Here is a 24,385-nt window from a genome sequence, read left to right as displayed (position 1 = left end):
TAAATCCAGGATGTTTTAACGAACGCTTGTGAGGTGACAACAGCCTTCTAAAAGGAAAACTCCTTTTTCCCGTTGCAGGGGCTTGGTTTGTGGCATTTACTGGCATGTGAGGGGTGGGACTCCATAAAGTGGAACCAGAATTGCCTGATTCCTTTTTATATCAAAGCGCCTTTGTAGTCAAGCCAACAAATCTCCTCGGCTGAGCAAATGCACACCTGCGCTCGGCGAAAAGGGAGTAGGAAGAGAAGGAGGAAAAACAGCAGAGCGAGTCAGTAAATAACCGTATAAAATCAAAACCCCCGGCTGAGGGGAAAGCACAGCGATGCCTCGGTCGGGTCCGTCTGCACTGCAGTGCTATGTGGGTGGGCTGTAAATCTGAACCAGCTTCTTCCAGGAATGGGTGCCGTGTGGCAGAGGCTGCGTCCCGCTCAAACTTTCTTCTGGTAGACCACATCAGAACCAAACCAGCAGAAGCGCTGACCTTAGGACTGCACTACCACCTCCTGTTTGTCACTTCCCTCCCATTCCCATTCCCAATCTATCATTACTGGATAATAATAATAATGGATAATAAAAGAGCACAGGATCAGGGGTGTAGTATTAACCTTAATTGAGTGTAGATGGAGTGCTCATATGGGCTCTTTTGGCCATTTTACTGACGTTAAACATCTGCCTCGGTGTTGACAGGTGACAGTGAGGGCATGTTGAAGCAACTGCTTTTTAAGTTACACAGGCCAGGCTGTTCTTTGCAGAACACCGAGTACCCTGCAAAGCAATCACTTTTTAGATGTGTTCTTTCCCTTTGGTCAGTGAGCTAAAAACACAAAGATATCCAGGTCAAATGTATCACCATAACACATTTACTCAAAAGTAGGGAAGAATATCCGCATCAACGTCGGTATCGATCAGTGTTTGTCTGTCTCTCTTTTTAAATATTGGTATTGACCCAATAAGTAAAACTGGGCCAATAAACCGACGTTTGTTTCCATCTTGTTGCCGTTTGTGTTTCCGAAGAGGGAAGCGAGGAGGTCATGCGGTATTTCTTCTGTCATGTGACATTGATGGTGATGCAGCACAGGATTATGGGATGTTTAGCCGAAGCAGAGAAGCAATGGAGGTGGATTGATTTATCAATATTGGTCCAAATTTTCATATTGGTGCATCCTTACTGAAAATACTGCATCCAAAGACTTCAAAACATCTACAGTTAATCTTAAAGCCAACAATATCCTGTGATGTGTAGAGCATAAATACAATACAGTTTGCCTGCCAAGACTGATTTTAGCCAATCCAATTTATCTTTAAGAACTTTAATAGAAGGTAAAAGAACTCAAAAATGTTTGCCATCTTTTTAAGCCTTCGATATATTATTGTTTTTTTCATTAACCTGATTTGAAGAGAGATAACGTCACATTCTTTGTCTTTATGTTATCGGTGTAAAACTTTTTCTAACATGTTAAAGCAAAGACATTATTCCAAAGATGACATTTCAAACATTATTTGTGTCTTATCAAACGATAAGACACAAATAAGTTGTGGTGTCGTCAACTGATAATGGCACCACAACTGAAACAGTAAACAAATAGTCAGCAATTCCAACATTAATAAACTTTAATGACATAATAACTTTAACCCTTTAGGTTAAAGTTATTATGAGGCAAATGATGCAAGTTTTATGTGTGTGGGGTCGGTTGGACCCCATTTGTAAACACAAGGGTTAATAATACTACTAATAATAATCATCAATGATACTTTAATTTTATTCACGGATTGAACAATCATAGCATTTGAAGGTGTTTTGGAAAAAACGCGTCTGCTGCTGTTTAAACTCCGGATTTGATGGCCGTTTGGGAAACACCCTCCGAGCTTCGTTTGTCTGAGGAGGTTCTGCTACATTTTGTTTTTTTTCTGCGACTCACTTGTGGGGTTGATGAACGTTGTAAGCTGCAAATGAAACCACATATTTAACGTGAAGATAAAACAAGATCATCAATGATAAAACGAGAATATGATAATGTGTCTCCAAGGAAAATAAAAAAAGAAAATCAAAGTGAACATAATGTAAGCTGTGTTTTACCAATGAATATCCTTTTATCTTTAACACCTAAAATTAAGCGGCTCGCTTTAACCAACAAACTGTCCCTCAATTATTTTAAACATCACGTTATAAGATCCTCCGCTGATTTTGGTTTTCTTAACTGTGTGCAATTATAGGATCTGATTCATTCAGTTCAGTCAGGTTCAGCTATTGCAGATGAGATAATTCTGCCTAATTCTCGCCATTCATTTTGTAATCTATAGGTGTGTCGGCTTAATGTGTTTTGCTATTCGGACCGGTCTTTGAGCTCAAGACTATCGGTTAAATTAATAGCAGCAGACGTGTGATTCAAGCTTATGTTTAGTCATGCTGTCACTGTGCCAAGATTATTAACGCTGAGTCTGAAGTGAGTCATCCTGATAGGGTAGTTCAAGTTTCAGCAGTATTGCCATGAAGTCAAGTACCTTGGCTTTCTGTGATTGTTGGCACAGAAACAGTTTATACACATGTTTCTCCGAGGTGCCAGGTAAACACATCATTCCAGCTATCAAAACAGTGTAATATCATTAGTGTGGGCATCTGGCAACAAGTGGCATGACAGTTCCACTATGAGAAAACACACACTCTTATTATAAGGATTTACATATTTACTAATTGTGTGAAACATTTTTTTATTGAATATTTCACTCCTTTGCGATCAAATGTAGAATGCTTGATCTGCAGGTGCTAACCTGGACTTTATGTTTTATGGCTTTCTGTGGGATTTATATTCTTTACACTCAAGGGAACTTTAAAATCTAGGCAGCCAATGAGAGCAGAGAGAGCTGGTGAAGTGCGTTCGCAAAACAGGAAGCTTTAACATAGCGAGCACCTGGTCCAAACAGGCTTTATCTCACCAGAGGGATATAAACCTGACGATCGACGAGCTAAAAGGAAGAATAGATCCAAAGAATAGAAAATGGCCTAAACTAGGACCCTGTGGAACGCCACAAACAAAGAGGCACTGAGGAGGACATGAAATCATACCAACACAAAAGTAAATGTCTCTTGGTAGTTTGGCTGAATTGGGTGGCACTCTCCCAGTTCCCATGCCCTGACTGGTTGTGATTTTTGTCAACAGAAATCATTTGAAACAGCCAAATTTTGTAAGACAGAAAAGTGTAGCAGCCAGCAAACTGGCAGTGTGTGATAACAGCTGGGGAACAGCCGCTGCTCTTCCCTATCCTTCAAACAACCAGAGAAAACTCAGGACACTCTAATAATAATAATAATAATAATAATAATGTGTTTTATTTGTCAGCACCTTTCAAGACACCCAATTATAATCCACTTTACAAGAAAAAACAGTAAAAAATAAACTAAAAATAACAGTTTATCAATACATCACAAACTGACTAATTACTATAACCAAATTATCTATATCTAGGTATTTTGTCATACAACTAGGGCACTTTGACGACGTTTCATATTTCTGAGAGCAACGACAAAAAGACAAATCACTAAAACTCGCCTTATTCTTGCCGTTTCTCACATTCTAAAACTAGAGACGTATCCACAGAAAGTCACAGTTACACAAGCATGAGAAAACCGTACTTTGCTTCGGAGTGCTGCTGTGATGTTTGCTCTGATTTTACAGGCAAGGTGTGTCTGTCACTTTACGATGGTCCCACAGGCCAGACAGCTCTGGCAAAGGAGGCAGAACTTTCGCCTGGGGAGAGATGGATGGGCCGGTTGATCAGGGCGAGGGGTGTGAAGGGAAGGTGGGAAAGGGAGAGAGGGGAGGAGGGAGGGTGTGTCTCAACACGCAGCCCCTCTGGGTAGACAGGCAATAACATCTAAAGAAAGCACTTCCTTCCCTCTGCTCACTTCTAAAACATCTTGTTAAAGTAAGGCGGTTGGGTTAAGGCGCATCTAATCCAATACCAAGATGCACAAACCGAGAAAACGTAAATCCAGGATTCCTCTCTCAGTTCTGATGGCAAAGGGGAAATATTTTACATAGCTAAGTAGGAATTCTGCAAAATGAACTACAAATCTCCAGGGGGGGGGGATTGTAAAAGCCAACTGGCATGTGAAACCCCAATTGCTGGAGGAGGAAGTGGGGCCGGCCTCGGGTGTTTTCCACATTACATGTGGCCCCGATATCAAAAGAGATAACAATTCCAGCTGTGTGCTGCTTCGGCTACACACCGGATCATCTGGAGGAGTCATCCATCCCCAAAACCAACACCACTTTCCGATACATGCGACGCAACGAGAACAAGACAGAAAACAATCCACAGAGTCAGAATGGAAAACGTTTTTTAGCCAGGCTTTATTGGCGAACAGCAAAAGAGCTAAATGTATGCTTCTGCTATAAATCTCTGAACGGCTGAGGAGCAAACCACACATGTTGTGTCAACCCTCCAGATCTCTCTGGTTTTCTTTGGTTCTGGTTCTGCTCTGCATCCCCAGAACCAGAACCAAACATGGAGAAGCAGCATTCAGCTTCTATGCGCCACAAATCTGGAACAAACTTCCAGAAAACTGCAAAACAGCTGAAACACTGAGTTCCTTTAAAACGAGGCTAAAAACCCACCTGGTTAGCTCTACCTTTGACCCATGATAACTGGAACATTAACCAGCATATTTGATGTGTACTGATGATTTTAATGATGACACTACTGGTTTATGATATTTTTATGTCTTCATAATGTAAAGCACTTTGAACTGCCTTGCTGCCTAAATGTGCTATACACTTGATTGATTGATTGATTGAAATGTTTATGGCAAACGGTATCTCTGTATCCGGTACAGCCTGTCACTCCTTTTCAGAAGCTAATTTGGATGCTGAAGTGTTTTGCACGCAACAGGTTATGGCCTGAGGCACCGACCTGCGACAGCTGATGTGCTGAGCTCTTTGGTGTGGAGCCGCTGAGAAACGAGCCGTCTACGTTCCTTCGGGCCAATTGGGCTGACGCTGGGATGGGGAGCAGACAGGCAGATCAAATGTGAATCACTAACCACAGGGGCCCTGAAGGAGGAACAAACTCTGGCTTGGGTGCACTTCCCAAAGTATGACCGCGCTGTTCCCAGCTTTTCTTCACCATGAGGTCGCTGACCATGCCCTTCATTATGTTTACATATCTGCACTCCACCGCATAAAGTCAACAAGAGAGCTTATCTTGAGCTAATGCACAATCTCTGCCTTTGAGAGGCAGTACATGTACCCGATAATGTCACGACTGAAGCCGTTTCAGTGGTGACTTTGTTATCATGTGGTCTATATAAAGGACAGGAAACCATTTGTAGCCGTTTGGCTCAAATACAGTAAAAGTTTTCCAAAGCCTTTGGAGTTTATTTGAAATTAGATTCAATAGTGATGAATCTAATATCAAGTTAAAATTCTGATTTTAACTTTTCTAAAATCAGAATAATTTTTGTTTTGCTAAATTAATTGCAGTATAAGTAGGAGAACTTTGTGGAAAGTCTATAATACATCGTCAACAATGATGACGCAAAAAATCTGAGAATTCAGCAAGCGTGCCTCATGACATCACCTGCTCTGTAAGCCCCTCCTGCTTCCGTTTGGCGGAGAAAAAGAAAACTCTACTGACCTTGCAAGAGAACTCTCCTGCAGTGGAGTTGTTGTGAGCAACCGTGGGGATATAAAAGAATGCCGACAGCAAACAAAGGGGGGAAAAAAAAGAAAAATCCTGTGCATAAAAGCGGGACTGATAAGCTGTGCAGGTTGGCGATAAGAAACAAAGGTGGTACGTGCCGAAACGCGCCGTGACTGGAGCGATAAAGGCCGCCGATAACAGACGCAGGGCTGAAGGTGGCGAAACACAAGCATCTGCAACGGCGCGACGGGAAGAAAGAAGCCATGGAGAACGCCACAGATGCAGGGTGAAGATGGAGAGCTCCATGCGTCTCTTCTGCAGTCGCACCTGTGAGTAATCTACGATTCGTCAGCGTGTTCCCGACGGGCATCCGTGCAGGCTTCGCTTCCTCTAAATGGGACGGCTGAATATGTAATCTGTCCTCTTTCATCCGCTGCCTTTATTTCCACCGGGCCACATACGCCGACTCCGCTATGCTGTTGAACATGGGGGCATGGAATTGGCACGTTCGTTCCTCGTCCCGCACTCTTACGCAATAAAATAAGAGAAAACATCACAAACCAGAAGTTTTATTCCCATCAAACAAAAAGAAACTGATGAACGCCACTGACTTAGCGAAAGATATATCCAAGTGATTGTTCATTATGAATTTGTCCTGCTCCGTTTTGGTTTTGAACAAGCGTATAAAAACTCTGGAGATGACGATGCAAAGAATTACTCTTCATAAAAACAAGAAAATTACAGCCAGCCATTAGTATCTTCTTCATGACGGTGCAATACAACAACAGAGTATCTTCAGTCAGAGGCTTCTTTGGTACCACTGTAAAACAGACTGCTACAGGAAATTCTTCCTGCCCACAGCCATCAAGGTCTACAACGACTCTTTGAAGAACCTTTGTTAATATCAGTTACATGTAATTTCCCTTTTGGATTAATAAAGTATTTTTGAAATGAACTGAATTTTCACTTTAATTGTTGGTAAATCACATGAAATCATTGAACAACACATTCAATTTTGAGGTTGTAACGTGACACAATGCTAAAAATCAAGAGGTGTAATTACTTATTATCCTTTCATCATCTGCCCACACCAGGATTTCTGAACTGCAGGTAATGTTTGAGAGGATTTACAAAACTTAAAACCTACAAGGAAAGCCCACAGGAATAAAACGATAAGCGTGTTTTGTCTGTCAGCACCCTCTGATGGGCTCCGATAGCGACAGTGGGGACAGAGGAACCCTCAGATTAACCCTGAGTTTACGTTGCTGTTTTGATGTTGTCACATCCTCCTGTTGGAAATCCTTACATGCAGGTTGTACTTCATGGAAACAGGAACATCAAGGGAAGCAAAAAAAAAAAAAAAAGAGGCAGCACGGAGTTACTTTCATTTTAAGTCAGTCCTTGTCTATGTTAGCTCTGCTCTTCGGTGTTTTCTGTCAAAAGAATTCCCATCCAAGCTCTCCCGTCTTTTTGGGAGAGATACGGCAAGCTGTCCTCTGTCTGTCAGTCGCAACATCAAGCACGTTCAGCGAACTGGCCCCGTTCTCCCAAGAAACTGAGTCCAAAGATGGGCGTCTTGCCAAGCCCAGCAGATAGTTTCATCCACAGCTGCATGCAGACGGATCGCCCTGACAAACAATAGCGTCCAGTCATTAAAGCCAATTTTATCTCTGACAAAAGAGAAAGAAGGAAAGTGGGGGAAGCGGCGGGGAGGCAAATAATATTCCTAAAGGAACAGAAATCTCCTTGAAGGAGTTCTCAACAAAACTCTCCCCGCAAATATCATCCCACGGCAGATGAATGATAGCGCTTGTGTGGAGCAAAGCGTCTTGTTACAGTGGGAGAAGTATGCGGCCCGTCAAGGATGAGGCTCAAGAATTGATAGCAGCTCATATCACATTCAAGAAATCTGGGTTTGTTTTCTTCTGGCTATGCCGGGCATGCTCTGCGCGAGCCAAAATGTATCCAATCTTTGACAATGAAATCATGCCCAGTATCTGCAGGAGCATAACATCAGGCGTTTCAACACTATTTTGTTGTTGCACATGATGTGACTGAAACAAACGTGTGAAGGAAAACAGAGCTCCGCTGCTAATACCGTCCATTTCTGTGTTTTCTGATGGATCAATGAAGCAGAACAAGCAGCTTCAAAGCTTCATCAGGACCGCTGTCATGTTGATAATCATCAAAAAAGGCTAATGACAATCCGAGACTGCTACGTTTAAGCGCCAGATACCAGGCGTTGTCTGGTCCTATTCAGTGTCTAATTCTCAATCTAAATAGCACTAATAAGCAGCTGCAGCGAATGTGTGTAATCTTTACACACGTCTTTTATCTTTTTCTGACAAAAGTAAGAAAGATCCAGTATTTTGCCCCAATGCAGGCTTCAAGTCCAACTTGGAAACTCTCAAAACATTTCTTACTATGTAAGAGGAATTATGTTAGAAACTGCATTTCAATTCATGATTTATATAATTCACTGCACCATTATGTGCAATCTTTGTTTAATCACAGCTTTGTTCATAAACTGCTAGTTCTAAAACAGAACATATAAAAAAAGGACACAACAGGATTTTATGTAATGTTCTACTTATAGATTACAGAACTCATTTGAACTCATTTTTTCTGGATGAATTCTTGCTATTTTATTGCGTAAGACACCAGTTAAGCAATAATTTTACAACATTTCCACAGCTTTAAGAAACTTTTTTTCCTCAAATTGCCATCCAGAGAGACACTATTTGTTTTGAAGAGCAGTTTAATTGGCAAGTATATTTCAGCTCGTCTTTTGTAATTTAGATTATGTGCAAACTGTGCATTGGTTCACAATATATTTCTTTATTATACGAGTCCCATTGTCTCAGTTTTAACAATTTCTACCTGTCTAATTATTGGGGGTCTAACCTTTCTGAACTATGCAATGGATTGAACACCATTCCACTAAGTAGTTAAGTAATCGCAGCTAAATGCTCACTCAAATGTTTTTTTAAAAAAATGTTTTACTCTTTCTGTGTGTATATTTTTTATATTCTATCTTTGTGTGGGTCTATTTGCTGTTACTGCCTGTCACTTTGCTTCTGTTGCACACAAAATTCCCAGTTGTAGGACAATAAAGGATATTTATATTCTTGCAATAATTTGAGTTATTTAAAAATAGTTTTATTTGCTGCAGTTTAATTATAATTTTGTCGGGATAATAAAGCGTGGTGTGAAGACTTCTCCACTCCTACTTTCTCTTTTATGGTGAGAGTGTGTTTTACTGGATATATCTACATACACACACATGACTGTATGCTTCTTGATAAAAGTCACCAGTCTGAAGTTTGACCAACTGCTAGACACTCACAGCGACATTTACATGATAAACAGTCATTTAATGGATCCGTAACGCCTGGACTTTTCACCGAATACGACTTTCCAGACAAAAAATACAGTTTCTGGTTCCCTTCACATTCTGGTCTTGACTGATTCTGTTTTTGTTGTTCAACGACTGTAACACATGAAGTAAAACAAAAAAAGTTTTGAATCCAACAAAAAGTGACAAGATTGCAAAATGAACCTTATTTATGCACTTAAAGTCTTAAAAAAAACTATATGCTGTTGGTTGGTGGTAAATACTGTGATGCATTAACACCAAAAAAAAAATCAGATTCCTTCAGTACTTAACCTGCAGCTCAGCAACCAGAGTGGATCAATTTCAGGTAAACTTTGACATCACTGACTCGTCCTGTTGAATCTTCAGCGGATTGATTAAATATAGAGACCAATATTAGAAGCTCCCAGATGAGTTTAGTTTTTTTATCCACCTGATAAAAAAATGACAAAAACAACTGAAAAACATATTAGTTTGTTTTGTTCTGAAGAATGGTGAAATGCATAGCTTCATACTAGAATTTCTTAATATAAAAGACTGAAATTTCTACGAAAATGAAAACAGTACTATTTGATTTAAAATGGGGGAAAAACAGACCTGCTCCTATTCTGAGCCAGACAAGTTTATTTGTATATCACATTTCAGCAACAGTGCAGTTCAAAGTGCTTTACATCATAAAAACATAATACAGTCTCCAATTATGAAACAAGCTATAAACGTAACATTTTGTCAAATCAGTGTTCTGATTGCTATGAATCAAAGGCAACCCTAAGTCCTTTGTAATGTTTACATCTCTGAAGGTTCAACCAAAGATAAATATGTGGATGAGTTTCAAAAAAATATTTTTACACTACTAACATGAATGGCTCACTCAGTAAAATCTGCTCAGACCTTGTGTGACCACAGAGCAAAACTGATTCTGCTTTTAAGTGGACGGCTGATATCTGGAACTGATCCTCCAGCCGTGATGGGCTGGTAATTTTTAGAGAAATAAGACATTGAAATATACTTTTTTTTTAAAGCCTCAAAAAGGTAAGTCCACTCTCAGAAAATGAGTTCCCATCCAGGCAGTCGCATCAGACGCATAAAGATGCGAGAGATCTGCTTGAGATCAGTTCTCATCTCTGCAGGAGTACCTGAGATTATTACGCAAAGGGATCATCACGTCTGGTTGCTTCAGACATTAGCATAGTTATAGAGGAGGAAAAATAAAAAACACGGGAGAACTTCAGCTGTAATTACACTGTGATTCGTTGGGGGATGAGACCGACATTCCTCCCCACTGTGTTTGATTAGCTACAGTTTCAAAACAGTCGCAGATCTCTTCTCTTATAGTAACATACGAGTTGGCCACATAAGCTCTAATTTATTCCAAGGAGTTCCACCAGCAGTCTGTGTTTTCTCGGGGAGCCTCCAACATTAAAGGCCGCTGCGCTCTATTTCTGTCATATGGTCGACTTTCACAGAACCGAGTTCTGACGACCGGCGTTTGGAGCGGTGCGCGTCTACGAGTGTGACGACTCCGAGCTGGGAGAGAGCGATTGTAGCCCGGAGCAAAAAAAAAAAAAAAAAAAGTTTCTCATCAAAGCCTTCGTTTGTAGGGTGTGACCTATCTCGGTTCTGGGCCCACGTAACCCGACGCCTGCTGGTGATGGCATTTCGTGTGTGCACACAAGCCAGGACTGCAGGGGTGTGTGTGTGTGTGTGTGTTTTGGCCAGGGGGCGGCAGGGGTTTAACGTCGAGCATCTAACCGAGGCCAGCTCAAGCCAGCAGAGGGCGAGGGACAGCTGGTCTTTCATTGTGGGCTTTTTGAACAGAGATGTGTGTCGTTCTATGAAGACGTTCGCTGCTGACCCAGTCAAAGTAAAGACCTAAGTACAGAGAAGATTCTGGGTCTTCTCTGGATTTCATTTTGGGGTATTAGATTAAACAGAGACAAATACATTTTCACACCTTTCAGACTGTTGTTGTAAAAAACAAAAAAATAATAACTTTGCATTGGTGTATCAAATAAAACCCCAACATAAATCTACTCAGTTTCAACCTGAAATGTGATTAAATAGACGACTGTCAAACGAATTCTGGTGTTTAAATTTCAAGCAAAAGTCAAACCAAAGGAAAGGAGACCGAAAACTAAGCCAAACACAAACTGTTTATCACCGGAGTCATGCCTTCTTTTCCTCACACTCCAGAGTCCTTATATAATGGAGAGCATATTCTGTTACAGCATACGCTGATTCCATGTTGTTATTTTTAGCATCAAGCGGCACAGCTCGTCCCGCCATCCGACAGGGTGGCACTGCGCTCCTATAGCGCCCTGAGAGCCAGCGAGCCGCTCCGTTCTCCAACGCCCAGAGAAGACAGGACACCAGGGTTGGAGAAATGAACGTGCTGATTGTTGGGCTCCGGAAACATTTATCTCATCTATTAACCCCACACGCCCACCTATCGGCCGCAGTTCACTGCGCACTGGTCAGTCAGTTCCCACACTTCCCCCCCCTCCATCTGTAGTGAGCGTCACGGCTCTCCGACCTTACCCTCACCAACGGGCCAATCAGCAACGACCTCACCGTACCGCTTTACAAGCATGCACTGCAAAATACGATGCCCATACTCCTCTTTCCGTGCACGCCGAGTTCATCGTGGCATGATCTTTCTAAGACACGAGGCAGCAGCAATAAAGTGGAGTTTTGCCTCTTGGGTGATTTATTGGACTTAGCTTCCGGTAAATCACAGAACCCAGTCCTCATTCCACCATCGTTCAATCATATATTTGATTGTTGCGGTATTAACCCTCAGGTCTTCTGCTTCTGGTCTGCTCTGCTCTGCTTCCCCAAAACCAAACATGGAGAAGCAGCGTTCAGCCACAAATCACTTCCAGAAAACTGCAAAACAGCTGAAACACTGAGTTCCTTTAAATCAAGGCTAGAAACCCCCCTGTTTGCTTTTGAACCATAATAACTGGAATATTGACCAACATATTTGAAATCTATCAACGATTTAATGTAATGTCTGTTACTGGTTTCGTAATTGGCGATTGCATGACGTGTTTATGGTGTTTTTATGTTTTCATGATGTAAAGCACTTTGAACTGCCTTGTTGCTGAAATGTGCTAACTTCCTTAATTGACTGATCTTTGGCATGAACTCTAGTGTAGAAAAAAAGGGTACAATTATGTACATCAGTTAAAAAATATCAATAAAAAAGTTGATCTCTTCACAAATACTTAAATACATTCAAAAAGTATCCAATAATATAGTAATAAATATTTAAGTTGATGGTATTTTTACACAAGAAACTAACAAAGTCTGAGCTTTACTTTGCCTCACACTGTTCAAATCTAAATATGAAGTATAACAAAAGAATAAGCCTACCACGGCCATGTGCCTAAACTGACAGCAGGGCAAAGACAGCATTAATTAAAGAAGCCACTGAAAGGCCCATGCCACTGAAAGGACTCTGGAAGTGTTGCAGAGATCCACACATCATGTGGGAAAGTCTGTCAACATGTTTTACCTCTACAAGTTTGGTCTTTGAGGAAGATGGCTAAAAAGACAGTCATTGTTAAAAGAAGGCCATGAAAAGTCCCATGTTTGCTTTGTACGGGGCAAAGCAAACATGTAGTAAAACTACTGAGCTAAAAGACTCCTAAATTCACCTTTCTGCCCTAGCTCCACATCAATACTTGTAGCTCAAACACAAACATCACAATGAATACTCATTTCAGCTGAGAAACACGGTGGTGGCAGTATCATGTCGCATCCATTATCCTTTGCTTAATCTAGGATCAGGTCACAAGGACAAGCAGAGAGGCATAAGCTTCACTCTCTAAAGCTACTTGGCCAGGTCCTAATGGAGAATCAGGTCAGTTGTATTATATCATATCGTTACTATAAGATCCTTTCAAAGGAGAAGAGTCGCTGATACCCAATGGGCTAGAAACGACAACCTGAAATCAACTTTCTCCAAAACAGTTTACAGTTTATAGTCAAAATAATGTGCAAAAGTTAAAAATTCAGGACAAAAGTTACACCGATGCTGCAGCACCACAGAGCGCTATTTATTAGTATTAAACCCTCAGATGATCCCAGTGAAGTTTCTGGCATTTACACCCCAACAAATACAACAGTGCCCTCTGGACACAGCGATTTCCATCCACTCGTGTCAGCTGTTCACTTCAGGTCAGAACAGTGGCGCAACTGCACATTATTCAGTTCCGCCACTGAATAATGTTGCGCACAAGTTTGCCAATAAACATGTGAAAAATGGGGATTTGTTTTAGAAATATGTTCTTTGGTTTGATGAGTCTACACTTGAGCTCTTAGGGCACAGAGATGCTGCCTTTGGTTTGGAGAAGAATGGGAAAAGCCTCCAACCCTAAACAGAGTCCTCACTGTTAAAAACGGTGGAGCCAAGATCTCCACCTGTGGCAGGTGCTAAAAGTCAATGTCTATGCTCAAAAACATGCAGTCCAGACGAGCTGGAGCAGTTTGCCATTGAAAGGTTGGTACCTGGAGAGACACCTGCCAACCTTGTAAAGAACTGCAGACAGGTTGTTGTCCGTTGTAAGACAGAGAGACCTCACTATAGACCATTACATGTTAAGGGATAATAATTTTAGTCTCATAATTTTTCAGTTTTCTTGTTACGATTCAAAATTTCAAAACAAAATACCGATATGAAACTTCGTCTTTGGTCGTCTGGGTTCTTTAGGAAGCAACAGAACTATGAACAGTTTTTATACTTGGTTTTTTATTTCACCAGGGGGGCTAACAATTCTGACGTGGTTGAGGAATTGGTGACTAACTGGGAGGTGTTGGATTCTTGTGCCTGTATGTGGGATTCATTTTGGCTAAGTAAGCATAACCAAAACATACGGCACTCCATAAACTCACAAAACAATTTCTTTTTTAATATGCGTCTGAGATTATGTTCAGTCGTTCGCCTCCAGGAGAACAACTGAACGGTGTTTTCACTCCGTTTTCCTCACGTTCTTACAGACTGTTGCTCTTCTGGAGGTTTCACTGTGGGACCGTCCGTCTCCTTTACGGGTTTCTCAAGGTTCTTGGCAGAATGAAAGGTTTCATTGATCAAAGGAGCCAGAGTACGGTTCCAACCCAGCAGCCTGCAGCTATCCAGACAGTTTGTTTATTCTGCATCGCCATGACAGCAGATAAGCGATCTAAAAATACAGGGGACTAAAGAAGCAGGTAAACGCTGACAAAGTCAAGCGTGCAGGTTACAAAGACCGAATCTGAATAGTGGAAGAAACAGCGGGAGATAAAAAGGGAAATGCCCGTTTCCAGCGCCGCTCCATGCAAACACCAAGAACAACAAGGTAGGCTAGGGGTGCCCTTCAAAATTCATTAAAGCTTATTCATAGACCGGAAACTTTTTTTATGTTATAACCACAAACTTCACTGTGTACTTTGGGGATTTTATGAGACAGACCAAGGCATTATTTTGAAGTGGAAGAAGAAAGATTGTTTTTACAAGAGAAAAACTAAACAGTTTGGCATGCTTTTGTATTATTTATAGAACAATCTTTGGCAGCGATTACAGCTGTGATTCTTTTAGGGTACGACTTTGCCATGACTTTTCTTCAAATCGCCCGATGTTCGGTGCTGAGCGTCTTCATCTCCATTAATTTTCACATAAATTTTTCCATCTACCTTCTTATAAATTATTTTTGGTCTAGCAAATATCTATGTACACTTGAAATAAGACAAAACTAACTTACAAGAAACTTTTCAGCAAAATACAGGAGCTTGTTTTAAGTCAGTAATTCCTTAGTATTGATGAAAAATAACTACAAGTGAAATTGTTTGCCAGTAAAACTAATACTTTTCATCAATATCAAGGAATTACTGACTTGAACTAAGCTCCTATTTCCCTCTGAAAAGTTACTTGTAAGTTAGTGCACTTGAAATAAGGCAAAGCAAAGATATTTGTGCTAGAAACTAGACCAACAATCCTTGTTAAGGTTTTGTGTTTTTGCAGTGCACGGGGGGAGCGGTCCAGAGTGACACCTCCCTGAGATGTCACCCTGATAAAAACGAACCACAGCTATGAAGGTGGCCGGACGCTAAGGATGGAATATGTCCTGCATGCATCAGGAGGAACATCGCTCCCAGCTAGGGTTGCCCTGCCGCGTCTCCAGTCCCTCCAGCTCAGACCACAGTCATGCAACACTACACCTGCTAACAAGGCAGCCAGACATTTAGTCTCCACGATTTACTTTCCTCTGCATTCACGTACACTTGTTTATGCCGAAGCCGACCGTGATCAGATTACCTCTTTGATTTCCAGCCATCTTTTCATTCAGTGTTGTCACCGACTGAAGGCCCTCGGTCTGACCTTTGAACCCCCGAGGCGGGATAGGAGGAAGGTGAGGCAGGGTTGGGGTTAACTCATTTACGATTCGCACCATAAAGTTTCTTGAAAGGTCGCTGGGGCTGAGTAAGCGAGGGGGAGGGGGGTAGCGGGGGGGTTTGTTAACCTTTCACCTTCCAACACGCCAAAAGTGTAGAGTCACAGGAAGCGGCCCCTTGAGAGCGTCTTTTGTAAAAATGATGTTTGTATGACGGTGCATGTGAAAAGGCACGTAGACGTGACCCCTCCCCCCTCCCCCCCTACCCCGTCCCGTCTAAAGAGCAGGTGTTTGTGCAAGCTGTCCCAGGAGAGCGACGGTGGCTACAGTGTTGTGTGATCGCTCCCACCTGTGGAGATCAAATATGAGACATTTATTATACAGGGGGGACTTATCTGCTGCTCCCTATCTGATGGACTATGTAACGGAGAGGCTCCGGGCAGATCCACTTTCACTGCCCTGAAAGGCTGGAGAGGTGACCCAAAAGGAAATCATTATGCGAGAACACAAAGGCATCGTAGGTGTGGAGGAGAAACTCTCTCGCAGGGCGCTGCCCTCTCCACTCCCTGCTCGCCATGAAGACTGGAGCCGGATAAAACGTGTCTGTAGCTCCCCGCTAGTTTGTGGGAGGTGTGTGTGTGTAAAGTCTGCTTGTGAAATAACTAGTTACCACATTTCAAGTAAATTAGGGTCTTTAGAGCGATAAATCCACATTCAGGAAGTGGTAAACATTATATTTTAGTCTTGATTATATGCTGAAAACTGCATACATTCATGCTGAAGAGTTGTAATACATTCAGATTGCGGCTTGTGTGCGCCGCATTGTGAGCTTCTCAGCAGTTCCCCGGCTGCTACAGGCTGCTGACTATATTATTGACTCAGCAGTCGTGTCCATTGATCCAGGTTACATAACATGCCGCCAGATCCGGCAATCCAGCCATGCATCACATATTTCTAATAAAAATATCAAAGGTAATAGTTTCATAAATGGAACCTATTTGAGATTCAGAGAGAAATTAGCTTAATACCTGACGTACTCAAATCTGAACCTTCAGAGTCAAACAAAGACAGTTACAAAGTCGGCCTTCTGTCACCTGAAGAACATAGAGATAGTGCTCATCTGCAGGGGATAGTGATGCTACAAAATGAAATGTAAAAACATCTAAAAGCCTGGAAAGTTACAAATCAAGGCTGCTTTAAAGATAAAAAATACACATTGTGTTTCTAGAAGAACAAAGTTGCTGTGGGAACTTTGGCAGCGTGTTGCATACTTTTTTCCCCCTTTCTTATTCTTTCTATGAATTTGACCATAACAAGCAGCGGTACATGCGGTGACGATGAGTGTGGCATTTTGGCAAACACTTTAAGCGTCCAGGTTGAGGTGTATTATTCTTATCATATAGGACAGAAAAGACATGGAAAATGTTGATTGTTTCAGATGCGTCCCATGACACAGCTCAGCCTTATGGGTTCAGCCCAATGCAAGTCCTGGATATGAAGACATTAGACTTTAGCAGTACTAAACCACTCCTGTAGTTTAACATGAAATGCATTCAGACCAGGGATGAAAGATATTATCTTTCGTGCCGATACCTCACATGCTAACGATTTCAAACTCATTTTTATGAATATTTGATGCCACTAGATACAAAATGATAATCTAGACTCAGTTATAGTTGAACGGAGATATTATTTCTGCTGTAGATGTCATAAAAAAACTAATTTGCGTCTCTATTTTTCATTTAACACGTCCATCTACAAGCCTTATAAAAAGTATTCAGTCTCTTGGATGTTTTATCCTTGTTATTGCTCTTACAAACCCATCATGATCAGCAAAATCAGTTTTTTTTTTTACAAAAAAATGTCAACTTAAAGATGTTAAATATTTTCTTATATATTAGACGTTTTTTGTGTCTGTGAAAAACGCCAACTTTGTTTATCAAGATTGATGTGCAAAAGCAATAAAAAAAAAAAGGTAAGACATCCAAAGAGGTGAATATTTCTATAGGTTTTGTGGGATTTTTTAATTCTAAAGTGAGTATCCATGAACCTACCAGGATTTGTCACATCTACTGACGCTCAAGCGGCACCGCTCCACTTCCGGTGTCGATTCCTGTTTTAGCTCACGACTCTTCCATGAGAGCCAAACACACACATGCTACTAACATTCTTGCATATGTAAATAATCCATCCTGTTATCCTCGGAACAAACAAGTAGGAAAGGACAAAGGGCAAGTTGACAAAAAGCCGCATCAGCAGGAAATAACAGTGCCGTACTCTAAACTGGTTAGCTGGTGGCTATGTTAGCTAGCTAGTAAATTTGTTTACAAATGCTTCCTTCGGCCGCCCTATTTTATGGCATTGATAATAACCAACAATAATCATTCTCTGCCTGCTCCTGTTAGCTTTATAGTCGTAAAGGACTGAGTTTAGGAGCGTGCTGTAAATACCTTCTCTGCTCTGGGTAAGTTAATTAATTAGATTTGTTAGCCAAAACAGATCAATTCAAAAGCAATTTAGCAAAATGCTCATCTCACTTAACCAAAAATGAAACAATTCATAACATAATCTGGGTCGGCTGCTCAGTCAGCTTAACCTTCCACCATGTATTGTGGCTCATAAATTTCCTCGTGTCGAGCCAACAGTGTAAAACCCTCTCATTCTGCTCCCATTCTCTCTGGAAAAAAAAAAAATCTCAGGGGTCTCCAACCCTAATCCTCAAGATCTACCTACAGATTTCAGACGCGATCCTGCTCCAGCAAAGCCCCCCACCACAGAAGCCCTCCTCCACACAGCTCCAACCGGGCCACACAGCTCCAACCGGGCCATTGGCAGCACCAATTAGCAAACACCTGCTGGAAATGTGTGTCTGCTGGGCTTATCACACAAACTACAACACTGATGAGAAAAACAGCTTCAATGGACGGGACGGAGAAGCATTGTTGTGGCGACGTGCTGAAGGAGGAGCTTAGGAAAGATTAGGAGGTTCTTAAAGAGACAGATTCCAATTTCAATTCATCGGATATGGATAAGATGCAAAGGCACATTTATTTGAAGCTGTTTGTGTACAACATTTTCATAACAACTGAAGGTAAAACAGTGGCTTGAGTGAGATATAAAATGACAGGTACAGCGTGTTTGTTTTAATGTAACAAGCAATAAAAACATTCCTTTCTGAAAATATTCAGGGTCTAGAAAAACCTAAGAACTACTGAAGATTATTGTAATAAATAAAAGATATATAAAAAAACTATTTAAAACAAGACATTTTCACAGTACCTTACTGCAGGTATGCAGCAACAACGCATAGCACAGCTAATGTAACTTTAATATGCGTTATGAACCACGTTCAAGTGAAAGATTAAAGCAGCACAGTGCTGCTATTGTTGGCCTAATCATTCCTCCCCCGGCTTTCAAGGGTAGGGATGACAGAGCAGGGACTAAACGCCTCACAGTTAATTAAAAGCTTTAGAGATAAGGCTCAGATGAGAAGCTACTGTCTGCACCGCTTTGTCAGGGTGAAAAAGGCCAGGACTTCCTGCTGGGGAGAGGAAGTGAGCTGGGTCAGAGGCGTGTGCACACGGCAGAGAGAGGAGGGTAGAGTGGAGGTTGGAGGAGGCGTGTTCTCGTTCCCCCCACCACCACCACACACTTAAATTAACCAGCTCAAATGAAGCAGCAGAGGAGCCCAAGGATACATAACTAACATCACGCTATCAGATCCCGTCCGCGCCACACAGGCACTTCAAAGCGCCTTCTGTTTACATATCAATTATGGGGGAATCGGAGTCCAGGTTTAATAAAAACAGCCTTCTGCACATTAAAGTATGCAATGTTTACATGCCACAGAAAGTGCTATGTGAAACGATTTCAGGGCAATGAGGGTGAGCACCTGGGTACGGCATGACGCAGCAGCCACCTGATCAAATAAGCCACACAATGCACTTCAGACACATAATCACAGCATTCATCCGGCCGCTGTCAGCTTCTTTTGTCCACACAATGCATCAAAAATGCGATGAGAGGGATAATACCAGCGAGCGGACCTGTTGCAGACACACAGCCTCGGTCAGGTTTGAATTTACAAAACGGCACGGCCGATGTTTACGAGCGCCGACCAACAGGGGGCGCAACAAATGTGCGAAAGCCAGATCTGTAAAGTGCAAAAAAGAAATGAATAAAGAAGAGGTTGACCAGAATATGACATCTGGCTCACATGTGCCCAGAAGGATTCAGAGCTTGGAGCTGCAGATGAATTCCTTGTGACACCATGGAGGGGGAAAAAAAAAATCAAAAAGCTAAACTTGTACTTGTAATATTAGAAATATTATGCAGCACGGCGAGGTCTTTTATCTGAGGCATGCGCAGCAAATTGAATGAAATTTGAAAAGGCAAGAAGACAAAGCTTGATTTGTAGTCATCGAAAGCCCTGCTCGCTATGAAAGGCTAAGATTATCAACACCGTCTGTTTTTTAATTTTTAATTTTCTAATTGTTACACATTATGAACTTGGCCTTTCATACACTTAGGCACAGCTCTTCATCTTCAAACGGCTTATTGTGCTTTTTTGCTCCCTGCAAGCCTCACTAATGACACAATTACGTAATTACCGCCAAATAAAATTGTTTTCTTGTGATTTATAAATCTCGCTGAAAGGAAAATTCACAATTTTGTTAATTAAATTAGATAAAGAATCTATTGAGCTCTTTTTTTTTTATCTTTCAGCTTTGAAGTCAATAATAGGTTGATGTCAAATCTGACTGGCTGAAGTTGTTTTTCCACTGTCCGCTGCTATTTAATCATAGCAAGAGCAGGTCGGCCAGGATCTCCACACGCTATTAGTCTGTCATCGTATGATAAGACAGATTTACGACTTTGGGAAGTGTTTGGATAGCAACATATTCCTCAGCTGGCAAAAAAAGAGTCACTGGTCATTTTCTTCACAAATAATAATAAAAAAATAAATAAATAAATAAAATTCACCAGCAGCTGTGTTGTTGAGTTTTAGCTGGTGTGAAAACTCTGCATCTAGATCACAAGTCTTTAGAATATATTAGATAAACAGCATAAAATGTGGATAAGCAGCAGCTTTACAGCAAACAATTGATTCATATGACATTTAAATGTGGCGGACTTTGAAACAAATTAAAATATCAACCTGAAAACACACAAACTGGGACAAAGAAACGGGCAGAAATGGAAAATAAAGGAAAAACGTCCAGAGCTGGACCAATGAGCTCACCAATGAGCAAAGGGAAAACAAAAAGGCAACAAAACAAAAGTGGAACATCACACCTGGCATAAAAACCAACATCCTTTCAGAAAAACAACAACATATTCACAGAACACAGTCAAATATTGTGGCGGCAGTGTGTAGGCTGGGTCGCTTTGTGACCGAAAGCTCAAAAGGACTTGGGTTATGAAACAGATCAGTGATCCAAAGCACATCAGCAAACACCCCTAAAAAAAAAATCTAGACCATTGAGAGCGGCTTCATTACAACAATTCAGTTTATCCGCTTCGCCATGTTTCTCTCCTGGATGAAGCCATTAGAGAAGCTGCTACTGCAATTAATGTCTTGCTTTTATCGAGCATAGCAAGTTCTCCTGGCGTTTTTTCTTTACTTTTTGACGTGTGTGTGCAGACCTTAAAGCTTCAGTACGTATCTGTTATAAAAAATAAATACATTTTATGACACGCTATGGTATAAGACAGACAATCTGTGAAAGACCTGAGCTCCCCTGTCCTGTTGTTAACTAGAAACAACCAATCAGAGCCCAGAGGTGGGTCTTAGCTCTTATCAGTCACAATCTCATGTGGCGCTCTTCCTCCCTCCTCCTCTTCTTCTAAGCTACCGCTGCAGCTTTTCCCTACCAGCAGATCCTGTTGTGGATGCTAGGCTAGTTAGCATGGCCACCTATGACAGCTTAAAACAGTTTTCCTGGAACGGTGAGTTGTTTCTCTGCTATCAGCACATTTAGCAGCGAGTATGTGACGTTGAGTGGCAGCGCTAAGCCCCTCCTCCTGGCTCTGATTGGTCGATTCTGGTCAGGAGCGGCACATTTCTTCAGATCCCAATGTTGGCTGAAGGAGGAGGTGGACGAGATTAATCTTTTCACAGAATAACAAAGATTAAAACTGTCACGACATGGTGACAGCAGGTCTAACAAATATGTAAAAAAACTAATTTTTTATAAGTTACATACTGCACCTTAAGTTTAGTAAAAGATGGCAACAAGCAGGCATTATTACTAGGTTTATAATGCAGAAAAAACTAAAAAGCACACATGATATAGAAGGGAAAAATGACCACTATATTAAATGTGATCATTTTTTGGTCGATTCCATAAAAGTAAGTGGAAAGAGCGATGAAAATGTCAGTGTGTACTAAAAGGAAGTTTGTTCTCTGGTTTAGTAAGACCCCGTTTGGTTTTCCAGAGGCGGAGAGTTAATGCTGAGCCAAGTCTGTTTGTCCCTAAAACAACTCTTCAGTAAATGTTTGATCTTCCTCTGTTGGATGCTGAATTTCTGTAGGTCAGAGATTCACGGACTTCATGTTGAAAGGTCTCAATCTGATTTCTGGGAAACGCCAAAGGTCCAAAAACGACTACTGATTATATTAAATGTGCTTTCAACTTTACGTCTACAACTGGTTGTTTGTGATAAAAAACGTCCTCCCAGTTTTTGACAATAACTCTTTAGTACTGAGCTTAAACTTAACATAATTGAAAAATAAAGATGCTGCCATTTCACACAAGAATAAAGGAAACAAATAAACTGGTCTTACCTGAAACAATTATCTAACTCTGTGGTTAACTTTTAATGTTTAGCAGTTTATTTTTTAGAAAAACCGCACTTATTTTATGCTTTTAAATTTGATTACTCATGCAGCCAGTTATCCCAAAGTACTTGTTAAAAACAGTATGCATGTTTCATGTGAAAGTATCTCTGTGAAAGCATACAAACAATCCTTATTGTAAAAAAATAAAATAAAATAATTCAGTGTTACACATCTACAGTAGTTTTGTTTGCATCCTGACTCACCAACAATTATTTTTAGGATGTTTTGTTTCTTTTACACAGCTCAATTTTGGACAAACCATGGAGTTAACTGGGTTTTAATAAGCTGCTATTTACAATATCTGGAGTTTTATCATATTTTCCAAAGGACTGTTTTGACTCAGCAGATCCATGTACAAAACAAATCTTTGGTAAACATGGATGTGACGCTGCTGACAAGTTTGTACTAAGAGTTATCTGCTGGGATGCTAGGCTAACATTAGCTTACTCTCTCTCTTTGTTTTCATATGGCTTGTTGATAATGTGGTTCTCCGGCCAAGCACACCTACGTAGTGAGCAACACACTGCCAACGGAGACACGTCAAACTTTGCAGCAGGAGAACCAGAACCAAACCAGACATTAACCGGCTAGAGTGAAACTCGACGACGGAGAGAAGGCGCGATAGAGATGCCAAACGGCGCCGTTTAAATTATTGGAAAACTAAGATGAATTCATACTGAATTCCAATTATATAATTCTCTGGTTGCTAATTCATTTCTCTATGATTATATTAATTTGACAGTGACTCCAAACTTCCTGCACCACAAAATGGGTCTGGATTACTTTGCCATTCGAGTAAAAAAATCTGAGTCTTTTAAAATAACTGCTGTAGCGCGCTGGAGTCCAGGGCGACTGGTTGGCAACACAAATTCCTGTATTTGTCTTGTTATCCTTGCAACAAGTAGTGCTAATATCAGCAGCTTCATTTCCAGCTATTTTTTTTTTTTTTAAACAAGTCATGTTTACAATCCCAACCTCACCTTTTGACCTTCTACTGGAAGTTAAAATGAGAGCTGGCAGTTACGTGTTGCTCCTAACAGGATTTATAAAAGCCACCTGGCAACACATACAACTAACCCAGAAATGTTAATTACATGCTGGTCTGATGATTTATTTCAACCGCCTCAGAGTTAATACTACTGAGATAGAGAGAACCACTTTTACAGAGTCAGCAACACTTTAGTACTGTGAGTATTTAATCAGTGTTTGATTAATTTCCTTTAGGCCTTTTCTAGCTTTAATGGGTCAGTGAAATATAAGTGTCAAATGAAACGTCAATTAAGCAGACCCCACTTCTTTGTGTAGTATCCATGTTTCCATAGTAATCAGCACTTCGTTTCCTTCAGTTGAAGTCGTTTTCCTTTTTTTTTTTAGTCAGTGTTCAGAGTTTATAATCAAATTGATGCTTGGTGTGTAAAATCAGGAGGTCTCAGCAAACAGAGAGGGCTGTTCAGAAGGCACAACAACACTGGAGTGCCTGCAGCACTTTAAATAAGGCCTCAGTGTTTGGCTGTTAAAACTGAATAAAACTGTAGCAACATATAAAGTGTTATTATTCTAGACCAGAATTCAATAATAGAAGCATTCATGGTAAAAACCAAAACCCAGCAAGGGGAGGTGTGACTACTTCCACTTCCTTTTTGCTTCCTATCCAGTCTGCAGAACCTGAACCACAATATAGAGGCGTCAGAGTGGCTCCTTCATATGCATTGCTGATAATTAACTTTTTTTTTTGTCAAAGTAAAACTAATTCAACAAGCAAAGAGTTTAAAGCACATAACTATATATTGTGTGAAAAATCCAGATCTCACCTGCTAATCCTGAGTTTGACCAATTTCACAAGAATTGTGCGTCTATTTATTAATGCATCAAAGAGGATGTGCTTAATTTGATCGTATCAAGCGACTATTTAACAATTTTAAGACTGAAAATGGGGAGTTAATCGCTAAAAGCTATTTAATAAAGAATAAATAAATCAATAATTGACACGGCAGAGCCCGATCAAGAGGAAATCTGACCAATCAAAGGGTCGAACTCTGTAATCGTGTTCTCTTTGTTGACTGGCTATTGATCACAGAAAATCGACGAGGGAAAGATTTGTCAAACTACATCTGCAGAAGTTCCAAGTGCAAACACAAGAGGGATTAAACAAAGACGACC

At 40.9% G+C, this 24,385-nt stretch overlaps 1 protein-coding gene across 1 annotated transcript in view; it reads right to left on the bottom strand.

Annotated features, from left to right (window-relative positions):
- Positions 1 to 24,385, bottom strand: part of rnf43 (ring finger protein 43) — a 101,964-nt gene that overhangs the window by 58,979 nt on the left and 18,600 nt on the right. The gene's annotated exons all lie outside the window — the stretch shown is intronic.

The sequence above is a fragment of the Poecilia formosa genome, unplaced genomic scaffold, assembly GCF_000485575.1.
Source record: "Poecilia formosa unplaced genomic scaffold, Poecilia_formosa-5.1.2 Scaffold14, whole genome shotgun sequence".
NCBI lineage: Eukaryota > Metazoa > Chordata > Actinopteri > Cyprinodontiformes > Poeciliidae > Poecilia > Poecilia formosa.
This window is presented reverse-complemented; position numbering and strand designations above follow the sequence as displayed.